This window comes from Rhinoderma darwinii, chromosome 1 (genome assembly GCF_050947455.1).
Source record: "Rhinoderma darwinii isolate aRhiDar2 chromosome 1, aRhiDar2.hap1, whole genome shotgun sequence".
Lineage (NCBI taxonomy): Eukaryota > Metazoa > Chordata > Amphibia > Anura > Rhinodermatidae > Rhinoderma > Rhinoderma darwinii.
Genome location: NC_134687.1, coordinates 340,762,786 through 340,789,501, shown reverse-complemented (window position 1 = coordinate 340,789,501; position 26,716 = coordinate 340,762,786). Strand labels below are relative to the sequence as shown.

The 26,716-nt window shown below is 42.6% G+C and overlaps 1 protein-coding gene across 6 annotated transcripts in view; it reads left to right on the top strand.

Moving 5' to 3' along the window:
- The first annotated feature begins 7,375 nt into the window (after window positions 1-7,375).
- Window positions 7,376-26,716, top strand: part of SLC24A2 (solute carrier family 24 member 2) — a 300,950-nt gene continuing 281,609 nt past the window's right edge. For 3 of the 6 annotated variants that reach the window (XM_075825879.1, XM_075825867.1, XM_075825890.1), the window contains exon 1: window positions 12,217-12,384. The gene's annotated coding sequence lies outside the window, so the exon portion shown is untranslated. Of the gene's footprint in view, window positions 7,538-12,216; window positions 12,385-26,716 lie in introns of those variants that run through there. The other 3 variants (XM_075825845.1, XM_075825856.1, XM_075825835.1) reach the window with 3 other exon arrangements.

The following is a 26,716-nucleotide window of genomic DNA, read 5'->3' as shown; positions in this document are numbered from 1 at the left end:
GGTGTGCGCTAATTTGCTGGGTGCGGTCCAATGGGTGTCTTATCGTTTGGGGGTTCCGCTATCCCCGGAAAAGACTGAAGGGCCCAGAACTTGCATAGTTTTTCTTGGAATTACGTTGGATTCAGTGGCGATGGAATGCTGCCTCCCTAGTGATAAATTGGAAGCACTGAGGATGGAAGTGAACAGAACTTGCCGTCTGCGTAAAATAACGCTGCAGGATTTGCAATCGTTGTTAGGGGAACTTAATTTCGCGTGTCGGATAATGCCCATGGGTGGGATTTTTTTGTAGGAGGTTGGCGACAGCGACGGCGGGAGTTAGAGCTCTGCATCATTTTGTTCGGTTAACAAGAGATCATCGGGACGATTTGGCAGTTTGGAGGGAGCTTCTGCAGTTGTACAACGAGAGGTCGTTACTTATTTATCCGGTGGTGGATAATGTTCAATGGGAACTGTTTACAGATGCCTTGGATAGTGTGGGATTCGGGGTATATTGTAAAGGGAAATGGTGCGTGGGTCAGTGGCCGGGGGAATGGGTGACATTGGGCCTAGTGTGTAATTTGGCCCTCCTGGAACTTTTCCCAATAGTGGTAGCGGTGGAGATCTGGGACGAGCGGTTTAGAGATAGCAAAGTGCGATTCCATTGAGATAACATGGGGGTGGTGTTGGCTATTAATAGCGTGTCGGCGTCTTCCCCCCCAGTGGTTAGGTTGTTGCGTCATTTGATGTTGTGTTGTTTGTCACTTAATGCTTGGATTGTTGCGGTTCATGTTCAGGGGGTGCATAATGACATTGCAGATTCTCTCCCTCGTCTACACTCGGAGCTGTTCCGTCTGTTGGCACCGGAAGCAGATATGGAAGGGATCGCCTTCCCGTAGCGGCTTTGGGACTTGGTTTACGAGCAGCGGGAGGTTTGATTAGGTCCTCTCTAGCGCCTGGTACATGGTTGGCGTACAACGCGGCGTGGAAGTACTGGGGGTCGTGGTTAGCAGGTTTTCCTGAAGTTAGCTCAATGGAGGATCAGGTGGTGGCTTTATTAGGGTTTTTAGGTCAGGTATGAGTAGCGGGCTGGTCGGTGTCTAAAGTTAATCGTTTTGTATCAGCCCTGGCCTTTGGTTTTAAACTAAGGGGTTTCAGGGATCTTACAAAGGATTTCTTGATTGTCCAGGTCCTGAAGGGGTTTCGAAAAGGTGGGGGTCGGCCGGACGGCCGTCGCCTAGTGTCTTTTGCGCTTTTGGAACGCTTAGGGGAAGTGTTGGTTGGGGTTTGTTTTTCAGGTTTCGAAGTAACTCTGTTTAGGTTGGCTTTTTCTTGGGCGTTTTTTGGGGCTTTGCGAGTAGGTGAATTAGTGGCTCCCAGTAAGAGGAGAGTAGGGGGTTTGCAGTTGGAGGATGTTCTGTGAGGGGAGGAGAGACTGGAGTTTTGGGTGAGGTGTTCGAAGATGGATCAGGGTGGCAAGGGTAAACGGGTGGTGTTAGGGGCGGTAACGGGAGCAGGAATGTGCCCGGTGGGTTGCTTTGCCGGGTATGCGGCCATTAGGAAGGGTAGTGGGGATCCGCTGTTGTGTCATGAAGATGGTTCGTTCCTGTCGCGTTGTCAGTTCACATGTGTTTTCCGTAAGTGCTTAGAGGTGTTAGGTGTTGATGGGTCTATTTATTCTCCTCATTCTTTTCGTATTGGAGCAGCTACGGAGGCAGCTTCTTGGGGTTTGGGGCCTGAGGTGGTGAAGCGTATAGGTCGTTGGGATTCTATGAGGTATATGTCTTATGTGTGTCCTCAGTTTGTGTGATCGTGGCCGTGCAGTATGTTTTTTTCCCTTCCCCTTTTTTATCCCCTGTGCTTGTCCTAACTCCCCCCCCCCCCCCCGACTTTTTTCCTCTGTGTTTTTCCTCATTGTTATTTTCTTTCATTTTAGGTTGCTTACCCGCCTTAGTGTGGAAACTAGGGCACTGGGGGGGTTTTGAGGGCTGATGTTCGCCCGGACGGGCGACAATTGGGGTTCCTGAGATCCTTGGTGGTAATACGTTGGCTAGGCACGCAAGGTATGGTATGGAGTCGGATTTGACCTGATTTTCATTGTTATGCTCAGTTGGATCGGGCACCTGATGTGCAGGTCCTCCATGTGGGGGGTAACGATTTAGGGACCCGTCCTTTCAGAGAGCTGATCAGAGACATCAAGTATGATCTTCTCCTGCTTTGGTCCTGTTTTCCTAAAGTGAAGGTGATATGGTCTGAAAATGTACCTCGCAGTGTCTGGAGACATGCGCGTTCAGTGTCGCACATAAACAAGGCCAGAGTCAAGGTCAATCGAGCAGTCTCCAGTTTTGTGGTTAAGAGTGGGGGTTTTTTCGTTAGGCATTATGATTTTGAGGATGGCCAGGGAAAATTTTGGCTGGGCGATGGAGTCCATCTGAATGCGGTGGGCATTGACCTTTGGGCTCCAAGGACTTCCCTTTCCTCGTGATGTTATTTATAAAGCTCTGTTGTATGTTCATGTAAATATGTTAATAAAATGGCTGCTGTGGCTGAATTTATCCAACCCACTGTCTCGTGTGTTTTACTTGGAAGTGTAAGTGGTAAGGAATAAGGTCGGGCCATGGAGTAAAATAGCTTTAGGCGGTATGAAGGGAAGAGGTTAGGAAGAAGGTAGTTTAAGAATGGACGAGCTCTGTAATTCCGTGGTCAAGAAATGGCCGGACACAACATAAAATGGTTGGGGGAGGCAGACATGACCAGGGTTGCAGGTGAGGAAGGAAGGGGTCAAAAGTTCAGGAGAAGAGCAGAAGGGAAAGGGGGGTGTCCTTAAGGGGGTGAGGTTAAGGGGGGCATATAGTGTGGAGAGCATCGGATTTGCGCCATTCCTATAGGAAAAACGGTTAGCCCTTGTCCCACCCTCCCTCTCTAATGTTATGTGTTATGTTTTTCGCTTCATGAATTCTTGGTATTGCCGATGTTTTTTCTTTTACATGGGACGGCTGTTGGTGACCTGTAAAGGTGGAGTCACGGTGGCGTTGTGGCGGATTGAGGGTCCTTGGAGTTGGTGGTAATTTGAAGTGGGGGATTCATCAGAGGTATGGTCCCTAACAAGTACACTATTGCTCATGGGTATGGGCGTATTTTGGCCTCCTGCTGGGTGGTGTCCCGGGGAGTGGTTTTTCATCCTTGGCAAGCCAACTGCGGATTAGAAGGTGCCCCTGAGCCTGTAGGGAGACGGCTGGGGGTAAGTAGCTATACAGGTGGGCAGTTCAGCGCCAAAGTTTTGTAGCTCCAAGGACTTCCTTTTCCTCGTGATGTAATTTATAAATAACATCAGAGCGTTGTATGTTCATGTAAATATGTTAATAAAATGGCTGCTGTGGCCGAATTTATCCAACCCACTGTCTCGTGTGTTTTACTTGGAAGGGTAAGTGGTAAGGAATAAGGTGGGGCCATGGGGTCAAATAGGTTTAGGCGGTAAGAAGGGAAGAGGTTAGGAAGAAGGTAGTTTGAGAATGGACGAGCTCTGTAATCCCGTGGTCATGCTGCAGTTCTGTTGCATTTATAAAGGAAATACTTGATGGACATAGTTTTCACCCGTGTTGAAGTTTGTTAGGTGCTTCCTGTATATAGTTTATTACATTGTATTGCAGAACTGTTAGCAAAAACGCAAGCAGTTCAGCAACAACTTTGGCAGCGCGGTCATTAACTCCTTAACGCCGAAGGACGGATATATCCGTCCTCAGCAGCTGCTAGTTCGCGCAGGAGGACGGATATATCCGTCCTGTGATCGCGCGGGTACTGTCACTGTACCCACGCGATCAGTGGCAGGAGCCCGGCTGTTATACACAGCCTGGCTCCTGCCTCAACTGCCGGTATCGAAGTGCGCTCCGATTCCGGCAGTTTAACCCATTAAATGCCGCTGTCAATAGTGACAGCGGCATTTAATGTGTTTGACAGAGGGAGGGAGCTCCCTCTGTCATCCGATCGGCGCCCCCGCAAACAAATCGCGGGTCGCCGTCGGGTTTCCATGACAGCCGGGGGTCTAACAAAGACCCCCAGGTCTGTCTTCAGCATCTGCCTGTTAGGCGATGCCAGAGGCATGACCTAATAGGTTGCCTGTCAGTTTTACACTGACAGGCAATAATGCTTCGGTATACTAAGTATACCAAAGCATTATATATGCGATCAACAGATCGCATAGTGAAGTCCCCTGGTGGGACTTAAAAAAAAAATGACAATCAGTTAAATAAAGTTTGTGAAAAAAATAAAATAAAAATTACAGTCAAAGTCAAATAAAACTACTTTTTTGGCCCAAAAAGTGGTTTTATTTAGTAAAACTGTCAAAACAAATAACACATACACATATATGGTATCCCCGCTATCGTAACAACTTGACCAATAAAATGAACACATTAATTAAACCGCCGGATGAACGGCGTCCAAAGAAAACGCAAAAAACAATGGCAAAATTCTCTCTTTTCTCCCATTCCCCCCATAAAAAATAAAATAAAAGTTAATCTATAAGTCCTATGTACCCCAAAATAGTACTAATGAAAACTACACATTGTCCCGCAAAAATCAAGCCCACGTACGGCCACATCGACGGAAAAATAAAAACGTTACGGCTCTTGGAATGCGGCGATGCAAAAACAAGTAATTTTTTTCTAAAAGGGTTTTTATTGTGCAAACGTAGGAAAAACATATAAAACCTCTACATATTTGGTATCCCCGTAATCGTGCCGACCCATAGAATAAAGTTAACATGTTATTTACGCTGCACAGTAAACGGCGTAAATTTATAACGTGAAAATTAATGCTGGAATAGCTGCTTATTTTCAATTCTCTGCTAAAATAAAGTTAATAAAAGTTAATCAATATGTTATAAGCATCTAAAAATGGTACAATTACAAAATACAACTCGTCCCGCAAAAAACAAGCCCTTATACGGCTATGTCGACGGAATTAAAAAAAAGTTACGACTCTTGGAATGCAACCATGAAAAAACAAAAAATAATCCTTGGTCATTAACGTGCAAAATGGCCCGGTCATTAAGGGGTTAACTGCATGCGGTCGGACATTATGAAGATGCAGTCAACCGCACAAAAATCACATTGTAATATAATAGCAGCAGTCTGTCCATAACAAACATTTCACCATTGACTTCTATTGAAAAATGACTTGCTGCAGTTTAAAAACGCAACATAAATGCACCATGCGGCCTTACCCAAACAGTTCTGCAATACATTGTAATGAACTATATACAGGCAGCATCTAACAAACTTCAACACGGGTGAAAACCATGTCCATCAATTATTTCCTTTAAAAACGCAACAGAACTGCAGCACTTACAGGGACAATAAACGCATGCGGTTTTCAAATGCAACAAAACTGCGTCAACGACGCAATGTGTGGCCTTACCCTAGAAGCCATAACTTTTTTTTGCCGATTGAGTGATGTTAGACCTTATTTTTTGCGGGACGAAATTTAGTTTTTGTTGGTACCATTTTTTGGTACATACGACTTCTTGATCACATTTTCTTACATTTTTTTTAGCGCTAAGGTGACCAAAAAACAGTGATTCTTGGGTTTAAATTTATTTTACAACGTTCACCATGCGAGTTAAATAATGTTATATTGTAATAACTCCGACTTTTACGGACACAGGGATACCAATTATGTTTATTTTTTTATTTTATACATTACTTTAGAGGGAAAATGGGAATTTTTTTTTAACTTTTAATATTAGTATTTTTTTGTGTACACTACTTAAAACTTTATTTAATTGTTCTTAAAGAGAACCTTTCACCTCCCCATACATGTGCAGCTGAGTGCCGCATGTAATGGGGAGTGCTGCACAAACCCTGGGGCACTTTACATTTTTTTTCTACCTCGTTCCGTTATTTAGATATCGGTGCCATTATATTTTAAATAACCCCCTGAACAGTCAACGGGGCGTGTTACTATGGCTGTGACACTGTCCAATCAGATATGGACAGTGTTACAGCAAGAGCGAGGAGAGAGAGTGTGCGCGTGTTCAGCTTTCAAAATTAGTCTTCTGCCGAACTGGCAAGTGTGAATGTCTCTGCTACGAACAGTGTAAGAGCTGTGGAGAGGAGAGCGCGCGCTCATCTCTTCAGCTCTTGCGAGAGATCAGTCTTGTATTGTCTGCCAAACTTGCAAGGGGGCGTGTCACTGCTATGGACAGTGTAAGAGCTGGGGAGCGCTTACACTGTCCGTAGCCGAGACACGCCCCATTGCCAGTTCGGCAGACAATACAAAACTGATCTCTCGCGTGCGCTCTCCTCTCCCCAGCTTTTACACTGCCCGTAGCAGTGACACGCCCCCTTGCCAGTTCGGCAGACAATACAAGACTGATCTCTCGCACGCGCTCTCGTCTCCCCAGCTCTTACACTGCCCGTAGCAGTGACACGCCCCCTTGCCAGTTCGGCAGACAATACAAGACTGATCTCTCGCGTGCGCTCTCCTCTCCCCAGCTCTTACACTGCCCGTAGCAGTGACACGCCCCCTTGCCAGTTTGGCAGACAATACAAGACTGATCTCTCGCAGGAGCTGAAGAGATGAGAGCGCGCTCTCCTCTCCACAGATCTTACACTGTCCGGTGCCCATGGTTTTCGTTTGTCTCTGCTGTGCAACGGACTCGTCGTTATGTCAGAAGTAATAGCGTAGTTGACTAAGCTATTGCTTCCGGTAAAACTACGGCTCCGGTGCACAACGGAGACAAACGGAAACCATGGGCACCGGATCCGACACCATTGAAATCAATAGTGATGGTAGTGGAAAACCTCTGCTTTCTGTTTGTGTCAGTTTGTGTCTGTTCAGGGTCCCGTTCTGACAGAAAGCTCCGACGGAACGTCAGAACGTGACCCCAATGCAGATGTGAACGAAGCCCTAACCATACTGAATGCCATATTTATAATCCTAACTGCCCAATCACCCTCCCCAACTGTTCTGGAATGTCAGATACAACTTGCTGTTTATCAAAAAAATGTGCCATGATGAGGAATACAGTGCTACATTACAACAGTAGTGTGCCCCTGTATGTGGCATTACATCCACAGCCATTTTTAATAAAAATAAAAAAATTGGAATGTGAAGCTTTTCACTGCGTCATGATATGATTGTTTATTTTCCTATGTTGTGTCAGATTTTCACACAAAACTATTTGCTAGTGAATTTATATTTTTTTGTTTATTCTTGAGATGTAATTATTAGCTAGTGTAAAGGTTCTTACTATTAATGTCGTCATAGTGGTGATAAAAAATAATGAAGAAACAGTTTTGTCAGGAGATGGGTCACACAGGCGCATGTAGAATTAATATTTGTCCTTCTGCATTGTATTCAAATCTGCCGCCCTTGTAGCTATGACAACCGCTCCATTATCCTCTCCTTCACAGGATCTCGGCAATATGATGGAAGAGTGACGCTGGCCGGGGATATCTGGAGTATTCAGTCAGGAGCAGCGATTAGTCTACATGCAGAGCTCGATGTGACCTGCTGCTCACACAGAGAAGGCGCATAAAAGGACACAGCGCACCCTGAGGTAACTCCTGTCAGATAGCAATGACGACGGGTGAGAAGCTGCAAGAGAGCACAGTCCCCTGTTATGACGTCACATTGGTAATGGGCGGGAAATGGGGGCTATAGGGCTGTTGAGAAACAGATAACCTGTAAAATAACCCTATAAGTAAATAAATACAGATCTATCTATCTATCTATCTATCTAATATCTATCTATCTAATATCTATCTATCTAATATCTATCTATCTATCTATCTATCTCATATCTATCTATCTATCTATCTATCTCATATCTATCTATCTATCTATCTATCTATCTATCTATCTATCTATCTATCTATCTATCTATCTATCTATCTATCTATCTATCTATCTATCTATCTATCTATCTATCTATCTATCTATCTATCTCATATCTATCTATCTATCTATCTATCTATCTATCTATCTATCTATCTATCTATCTATCTATCTATCTATCTATCTATCTATCTATCTCATATCTATCTATCTATCTATCTATCTATCTATCTATCTATCTATCTATCTATCTATCTATCTATCTATCTATCTATCTATCTCATATCTATCTATCTATCTATCTATCTATCTATCTATCTATCTATCTATCTATCTAATATCTATCTATCTAATATCTATCTATCCATCCATCCATCCATCCATCCATCCATCCATCCATCCATCCATCTATCTATCTATCTATCTATCTATCTATCTATCTATCTATCTATCTATCTATCTATCTATCTATCTATCTATCTATCTATCTCATATCTATCTATCTATCTATCTATCTATCTCATATCTATCTATCTATCTATCTATCTATCTATCTATCTATCTATCTATCTATCTATCTATCTATCTATCTATCTATCTATCTATCTATCTATCTATCTATCTCATATCTATCTATCTATCTATCTATCTATCTATCTATCTATCTATCTATCTATCTATCTATCTATCTATCTATCTATCTATCTATCTATCTCATATCTATCTATCTATCTATCTATCTATCTATCTATCTATCTATCTATCTATCTATCTATCTATCTATCTATCTATCTATCTATCTATCTATCTATCTATCTATCTATCTATCTATCTATCTATCCAGAGGCGTAGCTAGGTTCTCCAGCACCTGGGGCAAAGATTCAGTTTGGCGCCCCCCCCCCCCAACTTCTTTCCCGACATCTCCTTCCCCCTCGCCGTGTTTGTTTTCTCTACCAATCGACGTGTCATTTCTTTTTATGTAACGCGAGCATAAAATTATTTGTACATTTCACAAGCAATATGGTTCTATACACAACACCAGAACCAAGCTCGGTACATATATACAGCCCCAGAACAAATACAGCTCAATTTAGTGCAACCCCTGCCGTATAGGTTTGTACGGCGTAAAACTACAGCTCCCAGCATAGCCCGAACAATGGTAAGGATATGCTGGGAGATGCCGTTTCACAAAAATAAATCCTATCATAATCACACCACCCATCATCTCACTGCAGATCACACAGTGACTACATTACTGATTAGAGGCAGAATAAACATTTACATTAAGGAACTCATCGGTGACGTCTCAGATTCTAGTTCTTTTTCTCCATCCGGTCCAGACCTCTATGATGACTTCTCCCGGTCACAGCCCATTTCTGCAGTTTGCCGCTCACATGTCTTCAGCTTCTCACTTTACCAACATTTCTACACCTATAAATAAAGATAAAGTTATCATTATACCACACACTACGCCCCTAAATATAATAGCGCCAAACACTGCACCTCTAATTATAATAGCACCATACACTGTGTCCCACACACACACACTGTGCCCCCTGTAGATAGTGCCTCCCATAGAGCCCCTGTAGATAGTGCCCCCATATAGACCACCCCTGTATATAGTATCCCACAAATAACTCCCCCTATAGTGCTCTACAGATAGCCCACCCATGTATATAGCCCCCTGTAGATATAGCCCACCCCTGAATATAGAGCTCTACAGATAGCACAACCATGTATGTAGCCCCCCTGTAGATATAGCCCACCCCTGTATATAGTGCTCCACATATAGTCCACCCCTGTATATAGTGTTTCACAGATAGCCCACCCCTGTATATAGCCCCCCCCCTTGTACATATAGTCCACCCCTGTATATAGTGCTCCACTAGATAGTCCACCCCTGTATATAGTGCTCCACAGATAGCCCACCCCTGTATATACTATATACAAGGGTGGGCTATCTGTGGAGCACTATATACAGGGGTGGACTATATGTACAAAGGGGCTATATACAGGGGTGGGCTTTCTGTGGAGCACTATAGGGGGGAGCTATTTGTGGGATACTATATGCAGGGGTGGGCTATATCTACAGGGGGACTATATACAGGGGTGGGCTATATCTACAGGGGGACTATATCTACAGGGGGACTATATACAGGGGTGGGCTATCTACAGGGGGACCATATCTACAGGGGGACCATATCTACAGGGGGACCATATGTACAGGGGGACCATATCTACAGGGCTGGGCTATATCTACAGGGCTGGGCTATATCTACAGGTCTGGGATATACACAGGGGGGCTATATATACAGGGGTGGGCTATACACAGGGGGGCTATATCTACACAGGGGGGCTATACATAGAGGGGCTATATCTACAGGGCTGGGCTATATCTACAGGGCTGGGATATACACAGGGGGGCTATATATACAGGGGTGGGCTATACACAGGGGGGCTATATCTACAGAGGGGGGCTATATACAGGGGTGGGCTATATACAGGGGGAATATATCTACAGGGGGCTATATCTACAGGGCTGGGCTATATACAGGGCGACTATATCTACGGGGGGGGGCTATATACTGGGTTGGGCTATCTATGGAGCACCATATACATGGGTGGGCTATATCTACAGGGGGCTATATACTATATAGCCCACCCCTGTATATGGTGCTCTATAGACAGCCCACTCCAGTATATAGCCCCCCTGTAGATATAGTCCCCCTGTATATAGCCCAGCCCTGTAGATATAGTCCCCCTGTAGATTTATTCCCCATGTAGATATAGTCCCCCTGTATATAGCCCAGCAGATATAGTCCCCCTGTATATAGCCCAGCCCTGTAGATATAGTCCCCCTGTATATAGCCCAGCCCTGTAGATATAGTCCCCCTGTATATAGCCCAGTAGATATAGTCCCCCTGTATATAGCCCAGCCCTGTAGATATAGTCCCCCTGTATATAGCCCAGTAGATATAGTCCCCCTGTATATAGCCCAGCCCTGTAGATATAGTCCCCCTGTATATAGCCCAGCCCTGTAGATACAGTCCCCCTGTATATAGCCCCCCTGTAGATATAGTCCCCCTGTATATAGCCAAGCAGATATAGTCCCCCTGTATATAGCCCAGCCCTGTAGATATAGTCCCCCTGTATATAGCCCAGCCCTGTAGATATAGTCCCCCTGTATATAGCCCCCCTGTAGATATAGTCCCCCTGTATATAGCCCAGCAGATATAGTCCCCCTGTATATAGCCCAGCCCTGTAGATATAGTCCCCCTGTATATAGCCCCCCTGTAGATATAGTCCCCCTGTATATAGCCCTGTAGATATAGTCCCCCTGTATATAGCCCAGCAGATATAGTCCCCCTGTATACAGCCCAGCCCTGTAGATATAGTCCCCCTGTATATAGCCCAGCCCTGTAGATATAGTCCCCCTGTATATAGCCCAGCAGATATAGTCCCCCTGTATATAGCCCAGCCCTGTAGATATAGTCCCCCTGTATATAGCCCAGCCCTGTAGATATAGTCCCCCTGTAGATAGACACCCCCCGTAGATAAAGTCCACCGTGTAGACAAAGTCCCCCCCGCAGATACAGCCACACTTCTATTACAATTTTAAAAAAAAAAAAACATTTTTTTTTTTTTCAAACTCACCTTATTCCCGCTCCCACGCCGTCCGGCAGCCATGGAGACCTGCTCTCTTCTGCGCAGGTCTCCAGGGGGTTGAACACAGCGTCTATGAAAGGCGCTGATTGGCTGGGCAGGATGACTTTCCCTGCCAGTCAGTCAGCGCCTTTCATCAACGGAAGCGTCACTGGTACAAAAGGTACCAGTCGCTTCATTCGTGGAAAGGCGCTGAATGGCCGGGCACGGAACGTGCCCGGTCATTCATTGCTTCTAATTGTACCGGTGTCCTTGCGACACAGGTACAATTATAGTGCAGGAGGAGGGGGCGCTGGCGCCCCCCTCTGAACTGCGCCCGGGGCACATGCCCCGCCTGCCCCCCCTAGCTACGCTTCTGATCTATCTATCTATCTATTTCATATCTATCTATCTATCTATCTATCTATCTATCTATCTATCTATCTATCTATCTATCTATCTCATCTATATATATATTCAGCTATTTCATATCTATCTATCTATCTATCTATCTATCTATCTATCTATCTATCTATCTATCTATCTATCTATCTATCTATCTATCTATCTATCTATCTATCTATCTATCTATCTATCTATCGAGCAGGTAGAGAACTGATGGGAGGATGAGCATGCGGTTTGCAAGTCACAGAGGTAATGACAGTGTGAGGCACAGGAGGGAGGTGTGTGGATGATGCTCCATAATCAGGCTTGGAGCTGGGCATACAGAGGGTGTGGCAGAGGGAGGTCGCTTGTAGGCATTCCCAGTGTCTGCTGTTGATGCTGAGGCTGCTCATTCTTGTGGCTGTATACTAGGCAGCTGGCAGATCTAACCTTGCACTCCACGTTACAGCAGGAAAGGATGAGCAGGATACAGCCCTGGCACGCCTATCTGCTGTGACTTTACAGGACTGGCATCGGCCACTGGTGAGTGTTGTTTTCATTGTTCCCTTGTCCTGATGAAGTGATGTTTACTGTGATAAAAAACAATGACCTGTAGTTTGTAGAGACACAGCTAAACCCATAGAATCAGCACATTCACCCAACTTTTTATTGCGTGTATCAAAGTAAGAATAGCATATTTTAGGCATTTTAGAATTGTTTTTTTAATTAGTATTAAAATTCTATCTATCTATCTATCTATCTATCTATCTATCTATCTATCTATCTATCTATCTATCTATCTATCTATCTATCTATCTATCTATCTATCATCTATCTATCTATCTATCTATCTATCTATCTATCTATCTATCTATCTATCTATCTATCTATCTATCTATCTATCTATCTATCTATCATCTATCTATCATCTATCTATCTATCTATCTATCTATCTATCTATCTATCTATCTATCTATCTATCTATCTATCTATCTATCTATCTATCTATCTATCTATCTATCTATCTATCTATCTATCTATCTATCTATCTATCTATCTATCTATCATCATCTATATCTAGATCTATCTATCTATCTATCTATCTATCTATCTATCTATCTATCTATCTATCTATCTATCTATCTATCTATCTATCTATCTATCTATCTATCTATCTCTATCTATCTATCTATCTATCTATCTATCTATCTATCTATCTATCTATCTATCTATCTATCTATCTATCCAATATCTAGATCTATCTATCTATCTATCTATCTATCTATCTATCTATCTATCTATCTATCTATCTATCTATCTATCTATCTATCTATCTATCTATCTATCTATCTATCTATCTATCTATCTATCTATCTATCTATCTATCTATCTATCTATCTATCTATCTATCTATCTATCTATCTATCTATCTATCTATCTATCTATCTATCTATCTATCTATCTATCTATCTATCTATCTATCTATCTATCTATCTATCTATCTATCTATCTATCTATCTATCTATCTATCTATCTATCTATCTATCTATCTATCTATCTATCTATCTATCTATCTATCTATCTATCTATCTATCTATCTATCTATCTATCCATCTATCCATCCATCCATCCAATATCTATCTATCACGGCTTCCGTCACATATTTCGCCTGCATTCTGTAGTTGTCTTCCTAGGCAGGGTCACCACCACTTGTATAAGTGATCTAATCACCCATCTGCTTCTATGTGTATTGTACAGTACGCACTTCTGTGCTTTCACATGTGAACTTTGAATCTCAGGATTTGCTTGTTCTGGATGTCCAACAACCGCCTGACCTGAAGTGAATTAATAATCATTTAATCCCCTACCTCAAAATATTTTTACCCTTGAAACCCAAGTTTTCATTGGTGGATTTTAATCATGCATGCTGAATCTATAACAATGTATTCTCTGATGTCAGCAGACTCTTTCATGGAATAAACAAGTTTTTCTTTTAGAATTCAGCTTGAGTATTGTTATTGCTTGTGAAAAAGAGAAGGAGCGTGTGGATGTAGTGAAAATGTCCCCTCACGGGTGAGAAGCTTTGTGCAAGCTAAAAGTTAAACAGATGAAGATTAAACAGATTGCAGTCAATAAGTAGCTTACTGATTCTGTGCTCTGCAATCCACGTGAGATCAGACCGACTCCACACTGAATGTCAAAATCCACCAGCCAATGTATACATACTCATCTAATACTATCTCTTCCGTGCTGTAAAAAGAGATATTTTCCAGTTATTATATAAATAGTTCAGGAAGCAGAAACAGTAGCAAGTAGATGTTGTGACTACCACTGTTACTTTCTATTTGTATTTTGTAAAACTGCTGCTGTAGATGGATTCTATGTATTTCTATGGGACTCACGCTGATGCCATCCGTTTGTACCAGTCTTTATCAGTCCCTTTGTGATCAGATTTTTACAGGATCCGTCATAATTTTTTCTCATGATCTTAGCTACACAATATTATTATAATTAATAGGAAAGTTTAACAGTGGAGTCTCTTTAAAAAATTTAGGAAACGGCATAATTATTGATTTCTTAAAGGGTAACTAAACGTTAAAATTTTTTTGCCGTTTCATAGTGACATGTCAGAAGTTTTGATCGGTGGGGGTCTGGGGCCCCCATTGATCGCTAAAACGAAGCGGCAGAAGCACTTGGGTGAGCACTGAGCCGCTTTTTTTTTAGCGGCTTTTCTCGGAAAGTCGAGCAGTTGTACAGGCTCATAGACTTTTTTTGAGCCCGTACACCAATTGCTCGGCTTTCCGAGAAAAGCCAATCAGAAACTAAGCAACTCAGCGCTCACCCGAGCGTTTCTGTCAATTTTGTTTTAGCGATCATTTGGGGTCTCAGTGCTCGGACCCTCACCGATCAAACCTTCTGACATGTCACTATGACATGTCAGGAGTTTTTTTAAAAGTTTAGTCCCCCTTTAACATACAGTATATCTGCTAACCAAATTGTTTCCTATACAAGTGGGAGAAGATATTCCGATCATAGAGCAGAGCAGCGCCAGAGATTGTCCAGCGACAGCCCTCTTAGCATCGTCAGCAGAATGCAGACACCATTTAAAATGTTTCTGTAAAGCAGTCTCACATGACCGCACTCCGGGTGTTTATCTCTTGCTTGTATGATGTCTCGTACACGGAGCACGTGTATCTCTCCTTTCCCACTCCCTGTAGTCCAGGATTTTACATATCACATGCCTCTCATCTACCTGCTCTCCCCCCTCCCTCCCTGTCTCTGGAGGGATTGTGTTTCACATGCTGGGCTGCAGATAGCAGACAGTGAGTAATTACAGCATTACCTTACATTTTGTAATAAAGGGGCAATCGGGCAGTTGTAAATATAGGCATTAGGGCGTGTTCACATTTGCGTTTGGCTTTCCATTCATCTGTTCCATCAGAGAAACACACAAACGGAAAGTATAGTTTTCATTTGCATCTACCATTGATTTCAATGGTATTTTTTTTTGTTTCACATTGCATCAGTTTGACTCCGTTCCGTTAGATTTCAGTTTTTTTAATAAAATCAAGTAGCGTAGTGTGCTACACTAACTGAATGGGCTTTTTTCAGTCTGGCTCCGTTCTGTTAGGTTTTCATTTTCTTAACGGGAAAAAATAATGTAATGTGCTACGCTATCCTTTCCGTCAAGGAACCTAACAGAACGGAGCCAGACTGATACAAAGTTAAACAAAAAATTTACTATTGAAATCAATGGTAAATGCAAACAGAAACAATACTTTCCGTTTGTCTTTCCCTTTGTCTGTTCCTCTGACGAAACAGATGAACAGAAAGCCAAACGGAAGCCCAACGCAAATGTGAACAGGCCCTTATCTGTGAGGCTGGGTTCACACGACCACATTAACGTAGGACCGAACTCAGTGCAGGGAGCCGGGCTCCTAGCATCATAGTTATGTTTAATGCTAGGAGTCCCTGCCTCGCTGCAGGACAACTGTCCCGTACTGTAATCATGTTTTCAGTACGGGACAGTAGTTCCACGGAGAGGCAGGGACTCCTAGCGTCGTACATAACTATGATGCTAGGAGCCCGGCTCCCTGCACTGAGTTCGGTCCGGGACTTCCGGCCGAAATACGTCCGTCCATTACGGACGTTAATGTGGTCGTGTGAACCCAGCCTAAGAGAGGAGAAGAATCATGAATACTGTAATCCCTTACATGGTAATTCTGCCCACAGCCCTAGCAAAGATTTGAAAATAACACAGAGCTGGGCAACATAATGAAAATTAAAAATAAGTACTTCTGAACTATGGTGGCATCATCTGGTGACCATTCAGACACATTTAGGTACTTTTCTGTGTTTTCATAACCTCTGAAAACCTCTCCTCTTCCCATCGCAGCCAGTTTTAGTTTTTTTTTTCATTTTTTCATTCCCACATTCCAAGTTGAATGACTTTTTTTATTTTTAATTCAACATGTATTTTTTGCTAGACGAGTTGCAATTTTTAATGGCACCATTTTGGGGTACATATAATTTACAAAAATGTGCAATTCTGTCTGTTTTTCGAGGTTTTGATTTTACGGTGTTCACCGTGCATGACATGTTACCTTTATTCTGTAGGTCAGTACAATTACGGCAATACAAAATCTATATCGTTTATTTTATGTTTCACTACTTTTATTTAAAAAAAAACACTTTGTTGAAAAAAAATATTTGTTGTATTTCACCATATCCTGACACCCATAATTTTTTTTATGTTTCCATCGATGGAGCTGTATTTTGGGCTTGTTTTTTGGGGTCCTACTCAGTGATCGACAGCTTTCCCTGTGTGATTGTGCATACAAAGATAGCTGTCAGTCACTGAGTAGGACCACCCACTGGACTCCTAAGCCCAGGATGAACAGAGGTGTTAGGTGATGGGTACCATTTTGGGGAACATACAACTGCTTGATCACTATGACCAAAAAACAGCAATTCTGGATTCTTTTTTTTACGCCATTCACGGTGCAGGATGAATAACGTTATATTTGAATAGTTCAGATCTTTACGGACACGTCAAACACCAATTATGTTTTTTTTATTGTTTACATATTTTATGTAAAATGTGTTTGTTTTTTTTTTACTTTTATGTTAAGGCCACACGGTGCGTCGTTGACTTGATTTTGTTGCGTTTGAAAACCGCATGCAGTCAACTGCATGCGTTTTTTGTCTCTGTAATTCTGCAGTTCTGTTGCGTTTATAAAGGAAATACTTGATGGACATAGTTTTCACCCGTGTTGAAGTTTGTTAGGTGCTTCCTGTATATAGTTAGTTACAATGCATTGCAGAACTGTTAGCAAAAACACAAGCCGTTCAGCAACAACTTTGGCAGCGCGGTCATTAACTGCATGCGGTCGGACATTATGAAGATGCAGTTAACTGCACAAAAAACACATTGTAATATAATAGCAGCAGTCTGTCCATAACAAACATTTCACCATTGAGTTCTATTGAAAAATGACTTGCTGCAGTTTAAAAACGCAACATAAATGCACCGTGACTGCACCGTGTGGCCTTACCCTTAACCCATTAGTGACCGGCCCATCGTGTTTTTACGTCGGTCACTAACGGGCCTTATTCCGATGCCATAGACTATTTACGTCGCGGCATCGGAATAAGTAAACAGAGCAGGGAGCTGTCAAATCTCCCTGCTCTCAGCTGCCAGAGGCAGCTGAGGGCTGGGAGCGTCCCTGCTCTGCCGGGTGAGATCGATATTAGTATCGATCTCACCCGTTTAACCCCTCAGATGCGGTGCACAATAGCGTGCACCGCATCTGAGTGGTTTTGGAGAGAGGGAGGGAGCTCCCTCTCTCTCCCACCGACACCCGGCGATACGATCGCCGTGTGTCTGTGTCTCCAATGGCAGCCGGGGGCCTAATAAAGGCCCCCAGGTCTGCCTGGAGTGAATGCCTGCTAGATCATGCCGGAGGCATGACCTAGCAGATGCCTGTCCGTGTTAAACGGACAGGCAGTAATACACTGCAATACAAAAGTATTGCAGTGTATTATAAATGCAATCGCAGAATCGCATATTATAGTCCCCTAGTGGGACTAGTAAAAAAGTGAAAAAAAAGTTTCATAAAGTTAATTTTAAAAAAAAAGTGAAAAAAAATGAAAAACCCAGCTTTTCCCCTTACAAAATGCTTTACTATTAAAAAAACAAAATAAAGTAAAAAAGTTACTCATATTTGGTATCGCCGCGTCCGTAACGACCCCGACTATAAATCTATTAGATGGAACAAGGAAGTAGATGGGATCCAGCGCAAAGAAAAAATTATTCAAAAAGTATATTTAAAATGGAATCTTGTTCCAATTTTATTAAGTAATGGCATAAAAACGGGAGTCCAATTCCCACAGAAGAAAGGTGGATGTATGAAAGGAAGATAGGTATATGTAGCCTACGCGTTTCAGAATATCTCCTCGTCCTTAGTCATGGCTATAAATCTATTACATTATTTAACCCGCACGGTGAACGCCGTAAAAAATGTAATAAAAAACTATGGAAAAATTGCTGTTTTCTGTGAATACTGACTTTAAAAAAATGTGATAAAAAGTGATCAAAAAGTCGCATCTACTCCAAAATGGTACCAATAAAAACTACAAGTCTTCGCGCAAAAAAAAAGCCCTCATTCAACCGCATCGGCGAAAAAATAAAAACGTTACGGCTCTTCAAATATGGAGACACAAAAACAAATAATTTTGAAAAAAAAGCGTTTTTACTGTGTAAAAGTAGTAAAACATACAAAAACTATACAAATTTGTTATCGTTGCAATCGTAAAAACAACCCGCTGAATAAAGTTATTGTGTTATTTATATCACACGGTAAACGGCGTAGATTTAAGACGCGAAAAGGAGTGGCGAAATTTCAGGTTTTTTTCTAAAAGTTAATAAAAGTTAATCAATAAATAATATGTCCCCCAAAATGGTGCTATTAAAAAATACAACTTGTCCCGCAAAAAACAAGACCTTATACAGCTATGTCGATGCAAAAATAAAAAGGTTATAGCTCTTGGAATGCGACGATGGAAAAACGTAAAAAATGGCTTGGTCATTAAGGTTTAAAATAGGCTGGTCATTAAGGGGTTAATGGTTTATATATTTTGAAACTTCTTTTTAGATTTTTTTTTCGTCCCACTAGGGGACTTAAACATGCGATCGTTTGATCGCTTGTACAATAAACCGCAATTCTTATGTTTTGCAGTTTATTGTCCTTTTAGTGTTATCCTCTTAAGCCTTGCCTCTGTTAGGGCTGAAAGGGGTTGTGTCATGACTGATATTTATGTCATATTCACAAAATATGGCATAAATGTCTGATAGATGCAGACATTTAGGTCCCTCCCGGACCCGCAATGATCTCCCAAACAAAGGTCCCCTGACCCGCTTGTACAATAAACCGCAATTCTTATGTATTGCAGTTTATTGTCCTTTTTGTGTTATCCTCTTAGAGAATAAAAATGCTCTATCTCCTACATCAGTTTATCGGCGCTGGAATGTAGTTACTAGCAATGTGTTTTTATTTTAAAAACAATGTTTTTTAACAAAGTTATGGCGTTTAGAACATTTATGCAAATGAGGTCCTTAATGCCCAACTGGGCGTTTTTTAATTTTCAACCAAGTGGGCGTATGACAAAGAGGTGTATGACGCTGGCCAATCCGCATCATACACCTCTCTGCCTTACACCCAAGCTAGATTCACTGAGCAGCGTGATCTCGCGAGACCGCGCTGTGACGTCACTTCCGCCCACAGGTCCTTCATCCCTGCATCGGAAGACAACATCTTTCGTCTCCCTCCAGGCCGATGAGAAGTCCTAGTCGTCGGATCGGTAGTAGCAGCAGCAGCCTGGAGGGAGACGAAAGATGTTGTCTTCCGATGCAGGGATGAAGGACCTGTGGGCGGAAGTGACGTCACAGCGCGGTCTCGCGAGATCACGCTGCTCAGTGAATCTAGCTTGGGTGTAAGACAAAGAGGTGTATGATGCGGATTGGCCAGCGTCATACACCTCTTTGTCATACGCCCACTTGGTTGAAAATTAAAAAACGCCCAGTTGGGCATTAAGGACCTCATTTGCATAAATGTTCTAAACGCCATAACTTTGTTAAAAAACATTGTTTTTAAAATAAAAACACATTGCTAGTAACTACATTCCAGCGCCGATAAACTGATGTAGGAGATAGAGCATTTTTATTCTGGTGACAGAGCCTCTTTAAGCCTTGCCTCTGTTAGGGCTGAAAGAGGTTGTGTCAGGACTGATATTTATGTCATATTCACAAAATATGGCATAAATGTCTGATAGATGCAGACATTTAGGTCTCTCCCGGACCCGCAATGATCTCCCGAACGAAGGTCCCCTAACCCGCCTGGTGAGGCGGCCGCCGCATTCAGGCGGGAAATCAGTGCACAGCAGGATGGATTTTCAAAAACAGCCATGGACGGGGACCCTGCTTGGGAGATAGATGCAGGTACCAGTGCCATAAGTGTATGTCATGACGCAACACCTTTAATAGGAGTATTAGATGGCAGACCTGGGGCCCTCATTAAGCTTCTGGCTGCCATAACCACCTTCTTGCAAGGAAGGTGGGGTTGGGAGCGATTGGATGCCGGGAGGGGCCCTCCCCGTCTGTCTAACTGCTTAGATACTGGGGTCACTGTTGACGTGGCATCTAAGTGGTTAAACTGGCGGGTTTGGAGTTATCTCTGATCCTGGCCTAGAGGAGGGTGTCAGCTATAATATACGGTCAGTGGCGGATTAAGTAAACCATGGGCCCTGGGCTGTTCCACAAGCTTGGGCCCCCTTCTCCACCACCGCCCTGCCACGTCATGTCTATATTAAACACCACCTTTCTGTGTGAGCATTGACAAATGAGTGCTACGATTCCCCTTGTCAAAGGGCTGTGTCCCTACACACTGACAGTCTCCAACCATTGCTGACAGTATCACACTGTGTAGGGACAAATCCTCCTGACAAGGGGAATGGTAACACGCATTTGTCTATTAGTCCTGGGTACACAAAGACTTTATGTGGAATACAAGGATTTCCGATAACAGACATGTCAGGAGAGGTGACAGATCTATAAATGCAATGACTCACAGGAGATGTCTTCACTGATGGGTCGTTCTCTTTTCTTCTCCATCTGACACAGACCGTTATGGCGACTTCTCCTGATGACTGCAGAGTTTCCTGATGAGAAATATTTTCCCCTTGATTCTGTAGCCATTTTCAGCGTCTATAGCAACATAAAAATTCAGAAATAAACACCATAAATTGTCTTATACCCCAGACCCCTAAGCAAATTAAGACCCAGGCCCATACATTAACTCAAACCAATAAATTCAGTCCCCAAGAGGTAACTGAACTTTTAAAAAACATTTGGCGTGTCATAGTGAGAGTGATATGTCAGAAGTTTTGATCGATGGGGGTCCCAGCATTGAGACCACCACCGATCACTAAAACAAAGCAGCAGGAGTGCTCGGGTGAGCGCTGTTCCACTTAATTTCTGACTGTCTTTTCTCGGCGCGGTGTACGGGCTCATAGACTTTCTGTTGTGCCCATACACCGCATGCTCGGCTATCAGAGGAAAGACGATCAGAAACAAAGTGGCAAAGCACTCACCTGAGCGCTTCTGCCACTTTGTTTCAGCGATTGGTGGGGTCTCAGTATACGGACTCCCACCGATTAGAACATTTGACATGTCACTATGACATGTAATTTTTTTTAAAAAGTTTCGTTAGTTACCCTTTAAGCAGTCAGACACCCCTCCCCAGTGCATCTGACTGACTGCTGAGTGCCCTATGGGAGGGTCTAAGTGTCTGACACTTAGGGCGGATTTACACGAGCGTGTGCGTTTTGCGCACGCAAAAAATGCGGCGTTTTGCGCGCGCAAAAGGCACTTAACAGCTCCGTGTGTCATCACCATATGATGCGCGGCTGCGTGCCTTTCGCGCACCCGCCATCATTATGACACTCTGTTTGTATGTTTGTAAACAGAAAAGCACCTGGTGCTTTTCTGTTTGCAATCATAGTTATACTGCTGTTGAGCAAATCACGCACGTCCCACGGAGGTGCCTCAATGGGTGCGTGATGCGCAAAAAACTCAGAAATATAGGACATGTCGTCAGTTTTACGCAGCGGACTCACGCTGCGCAAAAATCACTGACAGTCTGTACTGCCACATATACTTGCATAGGTCCGTGCGACGCGCATGAAAAGCACGCGCGTTGCACGGACGTATTACACGTTCGTGTAAATCCGCCCTTATGGCTCTGGGGGGGAAGGAGTTATTCCCTTATAGAACCCTGAACAGTCAATCAAACGCTCTGACCCCCCCCCCCTGAAGTATAATAACTACTGAGGGCTCCATGGGGGAGATTATACTGCAGGGGGGGGGGGGGGGGTTCTGAGCATCTGACTTACTGCAGAGGGCTCTATGGGTGGGAAATTATTTTGCACACAAAAAATGTGAGATTAAACACCCTATATACAATTCACACTAACACCAAACACTATATATTCAAACCACACACACTACACGCACACACTATATAGACTTACATTATAGACACTATAAACACAGCACACACTATATGCACAGCACACACTATATACACTATATACACAGCACACACTATATAGACTTACATTATGACACACACACACACACACACACATACACACACACTACATAGACTTACATTATAGACACTATATACACAGCACACACTATATACACTTACATTAACACACACACCACACACACACACACACACTTACCAGTCTCTTCCTCTGCGGTGCTTGTCTCTGGCAGCCTCCAGGACCTTAATCATGTGACTGTGACGTCACCACAGGTCCTTCACCCTCTAGTTTCAGTTTTGCCGTTATCAGGCAGCTGCTGAAGGTTTAGACAGGAGGGACAGTGTACAGCTACACAGAGGAGCAGACTGTCAGCGGGACTCCAGCACCTGCCCATCACAATCTCTGACAGTCTGCTCTCTACAGCTGATGTGCTGTGCCCCTGTTCCCTGGCCGCAATTGACTCCCCCTGCACATTCCCCCCGCCTCTTCATCAGCACGTGGGACCGATGATCACTAGAATGCGGCCGGCAGCAGCCCTGGAGAGTTTTTTTTCACTTATGTGCGGTGTGGGAAGCTATGGGCCCCCTGCAAGCCTTGGGCCCCGGGCGACCGCCCGAAACGCCCATATGGGGATCCGCCACTGTATACGGTAGTTAAACTTCTTCTCATTCTGGGCTTAGGAGTCCAAGGGCACTCCTACTCAGTGATTGGCAGTTTTCCCTGTATAATAGTGCTCAGGGAGTATTGTTGATTATGAATTTCACACTGCAGCCTTCTAGTTGGAGCTTCAAGTCAACTTCAGATGCTTGCTAGACTCCTGTCATTATTTCTTGTAGATCACTGAACTATTAACCCCTTTACCGACACAGCCAGTTTTGATCTTTCTGACAGAGCCTATTTTTTAAAATCTGACGTGTCACTTTATGCGGTAATAACTGTAGAATACTTTTACTTATCCAAGTGGTTCTGAGATTATTTTCTCCTGAAACACTGTTCTTTATGTTGAAAAACACCAAAATGTAGAGAACTTCTGGCAAAATTTAAATTTTTCTAAATGTGATTTTATCTGCTTGTAAGGCAGAAAGTAATACCACACAAAATAGTTACTAATTAACATTAACCATATGTCTACTTTATGTTGGCATCATTTCTTGAACGTCCTTTTGCTTTTCTAGTACGCTAAAAGGCTTATAACCTACCTTAGCAACAAATCCTATTTTTCAGGGACAAATTCAGTTTTAATGTGGCTTTAAGGGGCCTATCTATTAGAAATCCCCATTATTCACCACATTTAAAAACTTATACCCTCAGAGTATTCAAAACAGCATTTAGAAAGTTTCTCAACCCTTAAGGCGTTTCACGGGACTTAAAGCAATGTTGAGGTGGAATTTACAATTGATTTTTTTTTGCAGAAATTCAATTTCGATCCATTTTTTTCTGTAACACAGCAGGTTTTATCATAGAAACACAACTGAATATTTATTACCATGCTTTTTCAGTTTTTATAAATATCCCACATGTGGCCCTAGTATGCTACAGGGACTCAAATACAAGGCCTCCGAAAAAAAGGAGCACCTTGTAGATTTTGGAGCGGCATTTTTATAAGAATATATTTTAGACACCAATTCAGGTGTCTAAGAGGTCTTGTGGTACCAAAACATAAACACCCACAAAAAGTCCCAATTTTGGAAACAACACCCCTCAAGGAATTTATCTAGGGTTGTAGTGAGCAATTTAACTCCACAGGTGTTTCATAGAATTGATTAAAAATGAAATAAAATAAAATATAAAAATCTGTCATCTAAGTAGTCCTCGAATCCGACGTAGTCCAACAACCGAATCTGTAAAAAACCACAGACCCAAAAAAAAACATTAGTAACATATGCGCTAGGCTTAGATACAGGGCCCATGTGTTATACTGTCTGTTGGACCCTGTATCTAAGCCTCCCACAAGGTAGGATTAAATACAGGGCCCAGCAGACAGTAATCTTATACAGTATAAGGTTACTACTGTCTGCTGGAACCTTGTATCTAAGCCTACCATGTGGTAGGCTTAGATACAGGGCCCATCAGTCAGGATCAAACAAGAGCCATGTATCTAAGCCTACCATGTGGTAGGCTTAGATACGGGACAAAGCAGACAGGATCACACCACATGCGATCCTGTCTGATGGGCCCTGTATCTAAGCCTACCACATGATAGGCTTAGATACATGGCCCATGTGTGATCCTTTCTGCTGGGCCCTGTATCTAAGCCTACCACATGGTAGGCTTAGATAGAGGGCCCATGTGTTATACCTTAAGAGTTAGTACACCCCCAAACCCTATATATTTCCTGAAGGTGGACAACCTAAGGATTGCAGTTGACTTGACGTGTTGTTTGCAGCCATGTCCACCTTTATGTTACTTTGTGACAAACGGTAATTATGTTGAAAAAAAAATGACATTAAGGCTGCGTTCACATCTGCGTCTGGTCTCCGTTCCGACGTTCCGTCTAAATTTTCTGTCGGAACGGAGCCCTGACTGACACAAATGAAAACCAGAGGTTTCCATCACCATTGATTTCAATGGTGATGGATCCGGTGCAAATGGTTTCCGTTTGTCTCCGTTGTGAAAGGGTTCCATTGTTTTGAGGGAATGAATACCGTAGTCGACTACGCTATTGATTCTGTCAAAACGACGGAACCCCTGCACAACGGAGACAAATGGAAACCATTTGCCCCGGATCCGTCACTATTTAAATCAATGGTTTCCGTTTGTGTCAGTCAGGGCTCCGTTCCGACGAAAAGCTCAGACGGAACGTTGGAACGGAGACCTGACACAGATGTGAACACAGCCTAAAACATACATTTGAGCCTAAAACTCACATACAATAAGAGGTTTACACATAAAAACAATGTAAAAAAAATAGACCAAGGTGTGCAGAGTCCAAATCCCCATAATTACTTAAATCATCAAGAGCTTTCGCGCTCAAAACAGCTGAAACATAGGCCATGCAATATTTGTCTGTCAACTACAAATGTGTTAAAAATATATACTGCACACCGCAAACAGCTACTTTGCTATTAAAAGAAACATTTTTTGATAATGCTCAGCATGCCATGTATAAAAATAGCATATTCTGTCTCTGGCAGTCACTGCATAAATATTGCCACATGCCCTATAAACCACAGTATGCAACACAAAATACAAATGGGTATGTATGTAAGGCAAAAAATACCATAGAATCACTATGTATACCACAAAAAATATTTTATTCAAAGTAAATACACCTCATAAATAGTTAAAAACACTTAGAAAAGCATAAACATGCTCTACAAAATCTTGGAGTTGGGGGGAAGGGGTTGCCGCCCTGATAAGTGACCAACAAGCAAATACCCCCACACTTCCACCAAAACCCCTAAACATGCATATCTAATATTCTGAAAACAGCATAATTACGTGATAGCCAGAGAGGGGAAGAGGGGACTGAATGCCCCACGCGTATCGCCACAAATGTGGCTTCCTCAGGGGTTAAACATATGCATGTTTAGGGGATTTGGTGGAAGTGTGGTGGTATTTGCTTGTTGGCCACTTATCAGGGTGGCAACCCTCCCTCTTCCCCCCCCCCCCCCAAGATTTTGTAGAGCATGTTTATGCTTTTTTAAGTGTTTTTAACCCCTTAAGGACACAGCCTATTTTGGCCTTGTGGACACAGCCGATTTTTGCAAATCTGACATGTGTCACTTTATGTGGTAATAACTCCAGAATGCTTTTGCCTATCCAAGCGATTCTGAGATTATTTTCTCGTGACATGTTGTACTTTATGATACTGAAAAAAATTTGTCGTTAAATTCAATATTTATTTGTAAAAAACACCAAAATTTAGAGAAAATTTGCAAAAATCTGCATTTTTCGAAATTGTAATGTATCTGCTTGTAAAACAGATCGTAATACCGCACAAAATATTTACTAGTTAACATTTCCCATATGTCTACTTTATGTTTGCATAATTTTTTGAACGTGCTTTTATTTTTCTATGACCTCACAAGGCTTAGAACTTTAGCTGCAATTTCTCGCATTTTCAATAAAATTTCAAAAGGCTATTTTTTCAGGGACCAGTTCAGTTCTGAAGTGGCTTTGAGGCCCTTATATATTAGAAACCGCCTATAAAACACCCCATTTTAAAAACTGCACCCCTCAAAGTGTTCAAAACCACATTCAGAAATTATTTTAACCCTTTAGGCATTTCACAGGAAATAAAGCAAAGTAGAGGTGAAATTTACAA